This window comes from Myotis yumanensis, unplaced genomic scaffold (assembly GCF_028538775.1).
Source record: "Myotis yumanensis isolate MYYU_CA2020_CCGP unplaced genomic scaffold, mMyoYum1.0.hap1 SCAF_4, whole genome shotgun sequence".
NCBI lineage: Eukaryota > Metazoa > Chordata > Mammalia > Chiroptera > Vespertilionidae > Myotis > Myotis yumanensis.
In genome coordinates, this window is record NW_027223755.1 from 84,399,983 (window position 1) to 84,412,568 (window position 12,586).

Below are 12,586 nucleotides of genomic sequence, written 5' to 3' on the forward strand. Positions count from 1 at the left end.
AGAGTGATGAAGAGATTCTGAGATGCAACAGTTCTATATACTGTAAAAAAATTTGTGATTATTTAGTTTTAAAGAATAATAGGATTAGAAATAAGGTCCCTATGCTGAGAAAATCATAAGTGAGGCCAGCAGTTAAGTAATTTAGGTCTCAATGGCTACAGGATTTGGAAGCCTTTTGGACAGAATGTCTGTAGCACTTTTTTTTTTTTTTAATCCTCACAGGAGGATATTTTTCCATTGAGTTTTAGAGTGGAAGGGAGGGAGCAGTGGGAGGAGGAGGAGGAGGAGGAGGAGGAGGAGGAGGAGGAAAAGGAGGAGGAGGAGGAGGAGATGATGACAGCTAGCCATATGGTTGCCTTCCTCATGAGCCTGACCTGGGCCAGGGATTGAGCCTGCAACTCAGGTAAGTGCCCTTGACCAGGAATCAAACCCGGGACCCTTCAGTCCACAGGCTGATGCTCTAACCACTGAGCAACTGGCTAGGACCTGTAGCACTTTTTGATGGACTGTGTGTGTGTGTGTGTATCCACATGCAGAGAGTGGGGGACAGTGGGTTAGTGGTTTTACATTTTATTTTACCTTATGCTGCATGTAGTCTAATACACTAACTTTGTGAAAGTGCCTCATAGTGTTTTTTTCTCTTTAAGAAACAACACTTTCAGGGTCAGGATTAAACCCAATATTCTGCAGATATAGGAAAAAGAAGATGGAAACAAGATAGCTGCTATTCATTTGGTAAACTTACGAAAAAATCAGGGAGATTTGAAAACTCAGGTAATTAAATTCTGGAAGAGCAAGGTAGGAATTAATTTGGTGGAGAGGTTCAAAAATAATTTAGGGACATTGTTAGTTGGGTCAGAACTGTTTTTCTTATATAATCTGTACCTGTTCCATAGATGAATGCCAATTTTCTTTTTTCTAGAAGATGGCAAAGAATTTAAGCCTGGGCCACCCTCAGTTTGTTTTCCTTCTTCAAAATCTTAGCTGTGATCTTCATTTCTTCTCATAAGTCTGGAGGGTAAGGGGTATACAGTCAGTAGGTATCATTGTAAGATCCAAAGAATAGGCCCTGTTTATGCTGTTGGTAACAGAGGAGGGGAGAAGTGGATTTCACATAGTATGGTTTCCTTTGCTTGCTTAGGAAGACACTAGACAAGTGCAGGCTTCTGTGTGTCAGTCCTCTTCAGGTCTCTGATTCCATCCTTTGCAAGTGGACCTGTATCCTGAAATGGTGTGTTTTGCTCCTTCTTTGCAGGTGTTTATTTCACATATTAGTGTAAATGGCAGTCTCATCTCAGAATCCAGTTAGATTCCCCACCCACCCACTGCCTGCCTGCCTCCTTCCTTCCCTCCCTCCCAACTGTACTCCCTTCTTCCCCTCTCTCTTCCTTTGCTGAGGTAGATCTATCAAAATTATTAATGCAGTTAATAGAAGGCAATAGATTTAGGAAGTTGTGAATGAAATGTGGCAATTTAAACACTTCAGACCTCATTGTTTGAACTTTGACAGTCTGAGGGAGGGACTCTGATGTTAGTAAATTGCTTGCCACAATTTTCTGGGCTGTTACAGCTCATCATTCTGATTTCCCATTTATATCCAAACCTCTAGTTAGGATCTGCCTGACAAATGACACAAATTGCCAAATTACATACAAATATTTTTTACTTTACTGTCATTTTTAGCTTGCCTCTATACCTCAAGGTGTGCCATACCTCCTTGGTACCTTCAGAGTCCTGGAAAATCCAAGTGTGGTAAAATGGAGGCATAAGAGAGGAGGTGAAAGCCCAGAGTTTGTAAGTAATGGAAAATGACTGGGATTCATTTTTGGCAGAAAGTCTTCAAATTGTAGGTACTGTGTTCCTGCTATTAACTGAAGCATTTTGAAATGACCTGGGCGAGATTCTGAAGCATAGCCTGTGAAGACAAATTGTGACTCTTGTTATTATGGCTGAAATCTGATACTTTCCAACTGCAGTAACATTCTGAATCTGGGACAGGATTTAAAGTCAATTCCAGGATCAAATTGTGATGGGACCTGAGGGATGTCGTTTTCCTTGTTGCCCCCACACTTGCCCTACACTGCAGCACCAGACCAACCTACCAACCTCATTTAAGGTTTCTACGAAGTTTCTGATGGCAGTGATATTTCAGAGCTTGAAAAGAGGCATTAAAAGAGTCCAGTATTGCAGTTATTCCTCAAAAGTTGTGCTGAAGTAGACTTTTTGTTTTTGTTAGATAGGGTCTCGGTTCACTTATACTTGCTGGCTAAATGTTCAGTGAATAGTTTTCTATAGTTAAAAACTAAGTAGGAAAAAAAAACTAAGAGAATGAGGATGTAGATGGAACAATAGATGAATATTAGATTATCATTTGTTTTTCAGCCACATACTAGAAATTCCACCCTTTCTCTCTGCACGTGTTCAGTTGGCAAAATAATGAAGGTCCAGGATTGTGCTGTTCTAAAATGATTTTATGTAATTCAAGTTATACTTTCACTGCGGCAGAAGGGCAAACATGCATTTGTTATGTTTTGCTGTTACGTGTTACTGTTATTGCATTGCTGTGTATTGTAGTTTGCTCCTTTCTCATTTCTTATCAGGTAATCAGTTTGATTACTTGTGAAAATTACAATTTTGAGCTTAGTGTGTAGAGCATCTTCAGGAGGAGTTTATCCTAAAAGTTAGGACTCAGCTTTTTTCAGAGCAGTCTTTTGATCCATTTCACTCCAGCCATTGTTGGCCAGTGTACTTTTATAAGTACAGATGATGTCTTTAGTGATGTAGTTCTGCCTCTACTTTTGCAAATGAAAACAGCCCAGAGGTGTTAATTGACCTGCTCAAGAATATGCTGGGAGTTAGAGACTCTCACTGTTATCCCATGAAACTAGGAGACTGTCTGCTTCACATTAGTACTAAGGATTCCCAAAGACTGGAAATGTTGGAAATTGTTTTTTTTAAAAAAACAAAAGTAATACTACAAATGAGAATGAGCACCCCTGATTGTAGAGCTTCCAATTTTGCTAAGAATTTTAACACCCCACCCAGACCCCACTTCCCAGGTTGAGGTTGTAGAAGAAAAAATTATTAGGGTGATGATACGAAGATTTCTCATCCTTGAATGTGTAATGGAAAGATAAAATAACTATTTGGATATAAAATGACAAAATTTTAACATAATTTTTTGGATGAAATATTTTCTTCAGCCTGACAATTCAGAGAAACTCAGAGTAACTTACAAGTTTAGTAGCAGGACATATGGAACGTGAACTTTGGAGTATGGTGGAGTTGAAGACTCAAACTTTTCTTTTGCAGCAGAAAGACTCAGACCATTAAATAAATCCACATGGTGTACTGGCTAAGCCATCTTGCATCTTTATGGCTGAACCAGAAAATATATAATAACTTTGTCATGTGTATGTTTTTGTAGTCATTCATATAATGAAAAGAAGTTTTCATGAGATTGTAATAACATCAAGATGGATATAATTAAAACAGAAGCAGATTGACACCCCAAATTAAATGCAAACCATAAAACATGATACCTGAGCAGTGTGCTTCACGTTTTTGCTGCAGGGGGCAGTCAGCCAGATATGCAAATAAAGACATTGATGAATTTCTCGGGGTGTGTAGGTGGTTGCAGAGAACCCAACTATTTTATTAATCTTTTATCAAGCCTTGTTTAGATTTGCAGCAGCAATGGGATGTATTAATTTGGCAGACCAAATAGCTTAGGACCAGAAAGTAGGAAATAATAAAGGGAAGGACATGATTGATAGACTCTGTTATAAATAACACATGCCACTGACAAAGGGGCCGAGTAATCTTTAGATCTGTGCTTGATGTCATTAATGGAGTTGTTAAACCAGGGTGTTTGAGTTTACCTTCAGTCAGAGAGGCTGCCTCCCCTTTAAAATGCAGGCCTGTCCCTCCTTACACCATGGACAGGTATGTTGACAAAATTGGTGTAAATGGAATTTTTGTAAATTGGATCAAATGCACCAAGAGAATCTTACTGTGAAAAGTGAGTCTTTTTCTTTCTTTTCTTTCTTTTTTTTTTTTAAAAATCAAGAATAGTATTCTTCCTCTCTGCAGGGAAGTTGGGATTTTGGTAGAGTGGGTCTAAGCTGGACATTGCTTTTCCCAAAACACTTTTCTGCGTGTGTTCTCTGTGCTCCTGGAAGAAAGTGACTGTGAGATTTGCATTTTCTGTTCAGGTTGCATACCTCACTTGGTCTGTGCTTCCAGGAATAATTGGTGGTGATTTGAATAAGCCTGCATCATTCAGATTTCAGAGGTTGGTTTTCAAGTGCGTGCTAAGGAGGGCTTGCGGCTATGCATGTGGAATATGATTTCCATATCTGTTCCATTGGGGAGTCCAGGCATGTCATAACCACTTTAGAGTCATAATTGTACAGAGACACCCTAGCTATAATTTTTCTATATGACAGTTCAGTTTTAAAATTGTAAAGATGCCAAATGCAGGGCTGTATTGTTATTAGGGAAGTCGGTGACATCTGTTATATCTTGTTAACCAGGGGAGGAAAATGCTTTAATCAAAACAGCTAATTATGTCCTCTCAACTGATGAAAGATCTTTTGCTAAATTTTTGGAATTGGCCTTAATGGAAGAATCTGGCCTCTACAGGAACTTGAAGTATATTTACTCCTTTTATTTGAAAAATACTATTGTTAACTGTGGTGACATAAGGGTGTTTTAATTTTGTCAGATTGCTCTTACACTGCGTGTGGGAAGAGATGTTTTCAGAAGTTGTCTAAGCCAGCATGAAGTTTTTGCTTTTGTCCTCCCTCTCACCCGCACAGCGTATGAGGCCCCAGAGGGAGTTTGTATTTCCAGATGTGAGCCTAGGAGGATGATATATGGTGGCTCAGAGCCACCTGGGGAGAGAGCAAATGATAATTACAGGTGAGAGGCACGGGGATAATTCAGCCTGTGTGCTGGGAGGTGCAATTTCACACCTGAATGTTGAAACCTGCTGTGTTAGACAGTTGTGTTGTTTTAAAATTAGTTTTGTTTAGTCTAATATAGAAATGGGCCAGATTGTTCCAGGTCACCTTCAGTTGAAGGACTATAACTGTTTTAAAATATTGGAGTATGATATGATCACAGAAATACTTATTGTTTTTTGAAAAAGTAGTTTCATATGATACCCGAAAGTGTAAAAAACTGTGTTTTTAACTTAGCATATCTACATAGCTTCTGGCTCCCTTGATCACTTTTTAAAATTTGTTTAATATTTTGGCAGTATGTCTTTCCACTTTGAATCATTCAGACTTCAAAACCTATCCAGTAAAGCCATCCTATTATCTATATTTCAACCAAGAATTAATTTTATCTGCACATGTTTCCAAAATCACAAATGATGATGATGATGATGATGATGTTGATAATAACAAAGTAAAATTTATTGATAGTCTTTTTAATGCTGGGATATGGAGTAGATCAGAGAAATGATTTATTTCTTAGCTTTCAGAGTATTTTATCTGTCTAAAATGATTTTCCTGTGGATTGAGATCGGGGGTGGGTGGGGAGGGTCAGCCTAAAGGAGTTTTTGAAGTGTTGACCATGACACAGTGTACTCTGTGTTTTACTTGGGATCTGGTGGGAGGATCAAGAGCTGTCACATGCTCTGTAATGGCTTATTGTGTGTCTGTTACATGCTCTTGGTTGGTTATATGCTCTGTAATGGCTTATTGTGTGTCACTTAAGAGTATGACTGGAACCTTGAAAAAGCCAGTTTTCTTCCTGTATTTCCAGTGTATTTTATTTCCCTCTGTTCTCTACCTTTAGCCTCTCTACCGTTGAGGTTCTCAGAATTGTTGCTTCCTTTGCTCAGTAATCCATGCATAGTAGGTGCTCGGTCAGTGCTTATTTAGAGTTGAATTATTTCCTCAAAAATTCCTGGAAAAGACATTTTTGAAAAGGGAGCTACTGTGTATTGAGAACTTCCTCTGTGCCAGGTATTGTGCTCAGAATTTTGTATTCATTAGAGCAACCAATCGATATCCCTGTTTTATGGCTGAAGACACTGAAGCTCAGAGAGGTTAAGTCAGCTTGCCCCCGAAGTCAGTACCAGAGAGGCAGGAAATGCAGCCGTTTATAACCTGACCTGAAAGCTTGTGCTCCTCATCCCTTTCCACTCTTCTCTTTAGTATAGATTCATTTTGTGAGAGAGTCCCAAATGGGTCTCTGGTAGACCACATTTGTTCTTTGTTGCTGCTGAAAATTGTCTTGGTTAAAAGGGATTTTTAAAAGGTATTATAATAGGCTTTAGGGAGGGGAAAGTACCTCATCATCTTTTGGTAAGTTCTTTATTTTCTTTTTAAAAGGTGGAGCTTACATAGGTGGCTGCCACTCCTATAGCACATCTATAGCTTATTTATTGTTGGTTTTTCTGTTTTTTTCACTGCTTTTCCCTGTATTCAAATCTGACCTTTTCCCAGGTCACATTACTCAGGTGGATTTTTAAGCCTTTGTCAAAGACAAGGGTTCAGGCTCCTAATAGTGAGGGTTACTGTTTGTCAGTCCCTGTACTAAACCCTTTCACACACGTAATCATACTGATTTTTTTACAGCAGCCCCTTGGAACAGAAGTGTAAAATTGGAGAAGGGACTGGCACCCCCTCAACAGGTCACTATGGGTATAAGCTTATTTTTTTACTATAGTTTCCTAAGTATTTTATTTTATTTTATTTTTTTACTATTCTATGAAGTGGCATTTCTCTTGGCAGTCTATTCCACATAAAACAGATCTTTTTACTACTTTTGTTTTGTTTTGTTTTTTAGCTAGTAGATTCTTTATTTTTCCTAGTAAAAGACCATACTAAATAGTTCTTTGCTTCTCTGGATATCTTTACCTTAAATATTCCTGTTGACAAATGGTGCATTATTTTCTGTTATTGTTTCCTTTTATTATACAGCACACATTTGCAAATTGTTCTTCCTTTTCCCCCACTTCACCCTGTAGAGGTTTGTTTATGCTGCAAAGAGTATGCTAACGAATCAGATTGTTAGATTTGCTTCTTACAGAAATCCAAACTGTGATTAGAGTACTATACATGCTTGAGAAGCCCCTTCCTCCTCTCTTCTGGGCCAAGATGGGCCTCCACACAGTTCATCCTCTAGGACAGGGATGGGCAAACTTTTTGACTCGAGGGCCACAATGGGTTCTTAAACTGGACTGGAGGGCCGGAACAAAAGCATGGATGGAGTGTTTGTGTGAACTAATATAAATTCAAAGTAAACATCATTACATAAAAGGGTACGGTCTTTTTTTTTTTTTTTTTTTAGTTTTATTCATTTCAAACGGGCTGGATCCTGCCCGTGGGCCTTAGTTTGGCCATGGCTGCTCTAGGACTTCAGGATTCATACTTGGCTGATGACCATCCCTTGAGGAGCAGGCAGACACACACACACACACACACACACACACACACACACACACAGAGTGCCTTCACTGGGCCTGAAATTTCCAAAGATTTCTGTGAATGTGAAGATCAAGCAAATTAAACGCTTCTCTGAAAAGTCTCTTTTTGAAGAGAGGAGGCTGTTTCTTGTTGGAATCATCATGCTCTGAGACCTGTAGTCTTGCTCCTCTCTCTCCAGCTATTTCAAGGGACACAGATTTCCTTTAGCTCAACCAAAATGGAAATATAGTAGAATTCAATTTTTATCCAAGTTTGTGATCATAGGGGTGACCCCAGTCAAAGCATGTCTTTTGAAATTTAACTATCATTATAGAAATCTAGTGTAATAGGAACCACACCTTTAAGTACAGGGTCTTAAAAGGGATTTCTGAAACCTGAATATGATATATTTATAAAATAGGAGTTTTGTATTACCTCTAGGGCCTGTCTCAGACTGTAAATACTTAGGTAGGAGCTGTGTATTTTTAACTTTCTTTGTGTTGTTCCTTACCCCTCTGAGGTTTGTAATACCCCTGCTGTGATGTTTTCAATTAAGGAAACAGTGTGAAGAGGACTGGTAGAGATGTGTGTCACTTTCACTTCAGGGCAATGGGTGCCCTCTGTTTACTGTTTACAGATGAAGGTTTCTTTAACATTCTTGTAGATTGCTACATCTGCTGCCCATATTTCATCGGTACTCTTACTTTTTTTAATATGGTTTATCGGGATTAAGGACAGAGGAATACTAGTATGTATACTCAGGCAGATTTGGAAATTACATTGTTGAAATACAGCCCATATGGTCATTGTAAAATGGTTAGTACTGCATATGATTGCCTTCCCAACGATGTGCTTTGTCATTACTTCCATCTTCCAAGAAGCACTCCTGTAGCATGCTGACAGCAAAGGCGTCATTAGAAAACATATGGACATGCAAAGGCATTAAATTGTCGTTAGTTTAAGGGTTGGATTACTGTATTAGAGGATGGGTCACCAAGCTTTCAATCCATAACTCTTGCTTAGTTCAGCACTGCCTGACTGGATGATAAAGATCTGCAAAAATCCTGTATACTTGTTTGTTGAGTGTGTTTCATATCTTCCCCGCAGTTCTGAGGAGGTCTTTTAGCTGTGCAGAAGACCTCATCACATTATTGGAGCCAACAGGCTTCTCTGGGGTGTTTCTTCCAACTGTTCATGCCCTGTGCAGAGCTCTTCTCTAGGATTCTCTCAACCTCTGCTTTCCTAAATGTAAGCCCAAAGCAGGCTAAGCCAGGAAGTCATTTAGATGTAAAAAGGGAGTAAATATTGGAGTCAGGAACCCACTGGTTGGCTGCCATATTACCAAAATTTATATGCTTCATTATGTAACATCTGTCTCCACGTGGTTCCTGAGTCCACCATCCTTCTTCCTTACTCCCTTACAAGTGGTGAGGTTTTTGCAGCTTAGAGGCTCAGTGGTAGGTCCCAGAGGCCCAGGGACTACATGTCAAGGCATGAAAGAGACACCCTTCCAGCTGCCTTATGGAGTTAGATCCCCCCCCCCCCCCAACCCCAGAAATGCCTTCTATTTGGTTGTAGATATGGATTTGGGGATGCAACAGTTTTGGGACATGGTATGCTTTGAATTTCCAGGGAACTTTATGCAGCTGCCAGTGAATAGTAAGTGAAATTACAGAATGGAAAGTCATTCATCAAATTTAATGTTTCTCGTTGGAGTCTAACAGAAATAACATGGGCTTGGAGACTTTCTGAGCAAGAAATGACCTTGGAAAAATTTGGGGCAGTGGTTTCGAGGTACCTTAGGGACACTGAGTCAGCTGTGGGGAGGCCCTGTCCTCGTTCAACCAGAACACCACCATTACCTGTTTTATATATTAGGGTAAGTTTTTATTTGGGAAGAAAAAGGTATTGGGATTCTTTTCTTTCATTTAGGAAATCTCAATCACTTCTAGGCAGGCACTGTTGTAGGCACAGGGGCTGCAGGAGTGAATAAGAGAAATAGATATCTACTCTAATGGAGTTTATATTCTAGCAGGGGTGGAGGACATACTGTCTATCATAAACAAATACATATATGTTGGGTGATGATGAGTTTTTTTAAAGCAGGGTACAGATATGATAGTGGGAATGTAATATATATGCATACATGCAAGTTTTATTTTTGTTTTCTGTTTGCAAGTTTATTGCATCATCTTGACACAAAATCATGACGGCAGTGTGAGATGTCTCTCTCTCCCCTTTAGCATATGTGCAATTTTATAGAGGTTCATCTAGGTGAGGCCTCTCTGAGGAGGTGATATTTGAACAGAAACCCTAGGAAGTGAGAAATCAAGCAATGTGGTGAGTGGGGGGCAGAGCATTCCAAGAAGGGAAGAGCAAGTGTGTTGGCTTTGAGGAAGGAGTGGCTTGGTGTGTGAGTAACTGCAGGAGGCAATGGGGGATAGAAGAGAGCAACCCAGTGAGGAGGAGAGGGGCAGAGATGGGGAGGGCCTATAGAAACTTTGACTTTTAAACCCCAGCAAATTTGAGAAATTTCAAAACAGCTGAAAACAAATGTCCAAAGTCCTTATTTCCCAAACAAAAAAGTCTTTTAATTTCCCCAAGGTCACCCAGCTTAAAACAAGACTTACATGTTACATCACTGCCATCATTCCAGGCATGAGACAGATTTGGTCTCCTCTGCCATTTATGGGTATGGCTCTCCCAAAAGACATGTTTCAAGAATATAACAGGATTACAATGCTCAGCAACCACAAATTGGGGACTAGCTCTGTTCTTTAGGGCCATAATCCACCACCACTTGGGTAATAATTTTAATGACAAAAACAACAACAGTGATAATGGTTAACATTTATCAAGGACTCATTGCATATGGTAGCCATTGTACCCAAAGCATGGTCACATTGAGCCCTCACGACACCTTGTGAAGTAGGTAACATTTTTATTATCATTTTAGAGATGAGGAAACTGAGGTTCAGAGAAATTAAATAATTTTCCTATGGTCATGTAGCTAGAAAATTGTTGAGTCAGGACTTGAGCCCAGACTGTCTGATGTCAGGATCTGCACTGTCTCCTGATGAAGAGGAGGGGGTGAACTTATGCCTGGATAAACTTTCATTGGAGTATGCTCTCCTCAACCCCATTTTAAGTTAGTTTTAGAGCTGAGCCTTGGGAGTATTACTGTCGTGTCATAACCCACTTCTGTGTCTGCAAATGTTTGATTATATAAAGGTTTTCACAGACAGTCTGGCTCAGCCCTGGCAACTGCTGATTTTAGGTGGATTGCTGGTTAAGCAGATACCTTTTGGTCTTTCCGAACTAAGTTTGACTGGAACATTTTTCAAGACCTGTGCTGTGGAGTGTTATTACAGAATCCAGGCCAGGGTTTTCAAGTCAGCAGATCTAATTAAATTGGTTTTGATCCCCCACCCCCATCTCCAGTGAAGAAAAAGCCACCAACACCACAGTGCCTGTGTACTCTTTAGGAATCTGAAATCATCTTTTTAATACTTGTGCTTTTGAGGACCAATGTATGATGAACTTGCTTTAGATATATTTGTGTACAAATGTGAGTATATGTGTACATAGGACTATGAAATATTTTGTGAATATGGAATAATGTAAAACATAACATAACCAACACCCATGCACCCACCACCAGTTTTTAACAAACCATAGCACTTTACCATGCTTTTCTTAAAACTGGGTTATTTTTAGTGTGTGCTCTGAAGAGGAAGCGAATCAACTGTTAAGCTTTAGAGCAGGGGATTCTCAAACTTGGCTGCACAACAGAATTGCCTGGGGAACTTAAAAAAAAAGTTCCCCTACCCATAGGAGGGCGGAGGAAGCCCCCACTCCATCACCAGAACTTTTAAACACTCCCAGGGGATTCTGTTGTGCAGTTAGGGCAGAGACTGTGCCTGGAGGAGGGTGTGCAGTTTTTCTTCAGATGCCCAGTGAGCTGTACTCAAAGCCTTTTGGAGACCAGGAATAAGGCATTAGAGTGGCAACTGAGAAATTCAGAAGTGTTGGGAGCTCCTGTTGAAAGTGTTAGGGATGAGCTGACAGTTATAAAATTATCTTAGAAGTCAGGGGACACAGGGTTTCATTTCAAAATCCTGGAGTCACATGCATCTGGAAGGCTCTGAGCTGTTAGATGGCAGTTGATAAGGCTGTGGCCAGAGTCACAGCTTTATCAGTAAGGTATGGGGTAAGATGTACAGTAAGATGTGCCCTCTCACCAGAGTGGCCAGTTGTCTCTGTGGATACATCCAAGGCCATGACATCTTTCATAAGTACTGCCAACTTTCGATTATGCTGGTAGCCTAATGTGGAGCGCCCATACTCCTTCCACCCAGTCATCTATTCAGTCAATGGTTCCTGAGTTTCTTCTGTGTTCCAGGCACTGTTCTAGGCACGAGGGTAAACAGAACTCTTGGTTTCAAGGCATGGCATTGGTGGGGCAGGGGTGCTGTTACATTCTGGTGTCACATTGTTCTTTGGTGTGTCTAACAGAGAAAAGAAGTGGTGAAACTGCAATCTTACCCTAGGAAAGCTCTAGGGCAGTGGTTCTCAACCTTGGCTGCACATTAGAATCACCTGGGAATCTTTTAAAAATCCTGGTTTCTGGGCCTCATCCTCTGGAAATCGTTTCTTTGTTACTAATAGCCAGTGATGGTGAACCTATGACACGCGTGTCAGAGGTGACACGAGAACTCATTTTTTTGGTTGATTTTTCTTTGTTAAATGGCATTTAAATATATAAAATAAATATCAAAAATGTAAGTCTTTGTTTCACTATGGTTGCAAATATCAAAAAATTTCTATATGTGACACCGCACCAGAGTTAAGTTAGGGTTTTTCAAAATGCTGACACGCCGAGCTCAAAAGGTTCACCATCACTGGTTGTGGCCCGACCCCATAACAAAGAAACAGAATTTCTGGAGGATGAGGCCCAGAAATCAGGATTTTTATAAGATTCCCAGGTGATTCTAATGTGCAGCCAAGGTTGAGAACCAGCAGGGAACCGTTTGGCAGGTGGGAAGCGTTTTTTTGCCTAATTTGTCTTAAATTAAGTGTTTGATTCTGAGGATTTCAATTACAAATGCTTTTATGAATATATTTCTTCAAGAGAGGTTAAATGATAGGACATGGAAAGTTGC

At 39.9% G+C, this 12,586-nt stretch overlaps 1 protein-coding gene across 6 annotated transcripts in view; it reads left to right on the top strand.

Moving 5' to 3' along the window:
• Positions 1 to 12,586, top strand: part of AUTS2 (activator of transcription and developmental regulator AUTS2) — a 1,107,415-nt gene that overhangs the window by 7,018 nt on the left and 1,087,811 nt on the right. The window lies entirely within an intron of this gene.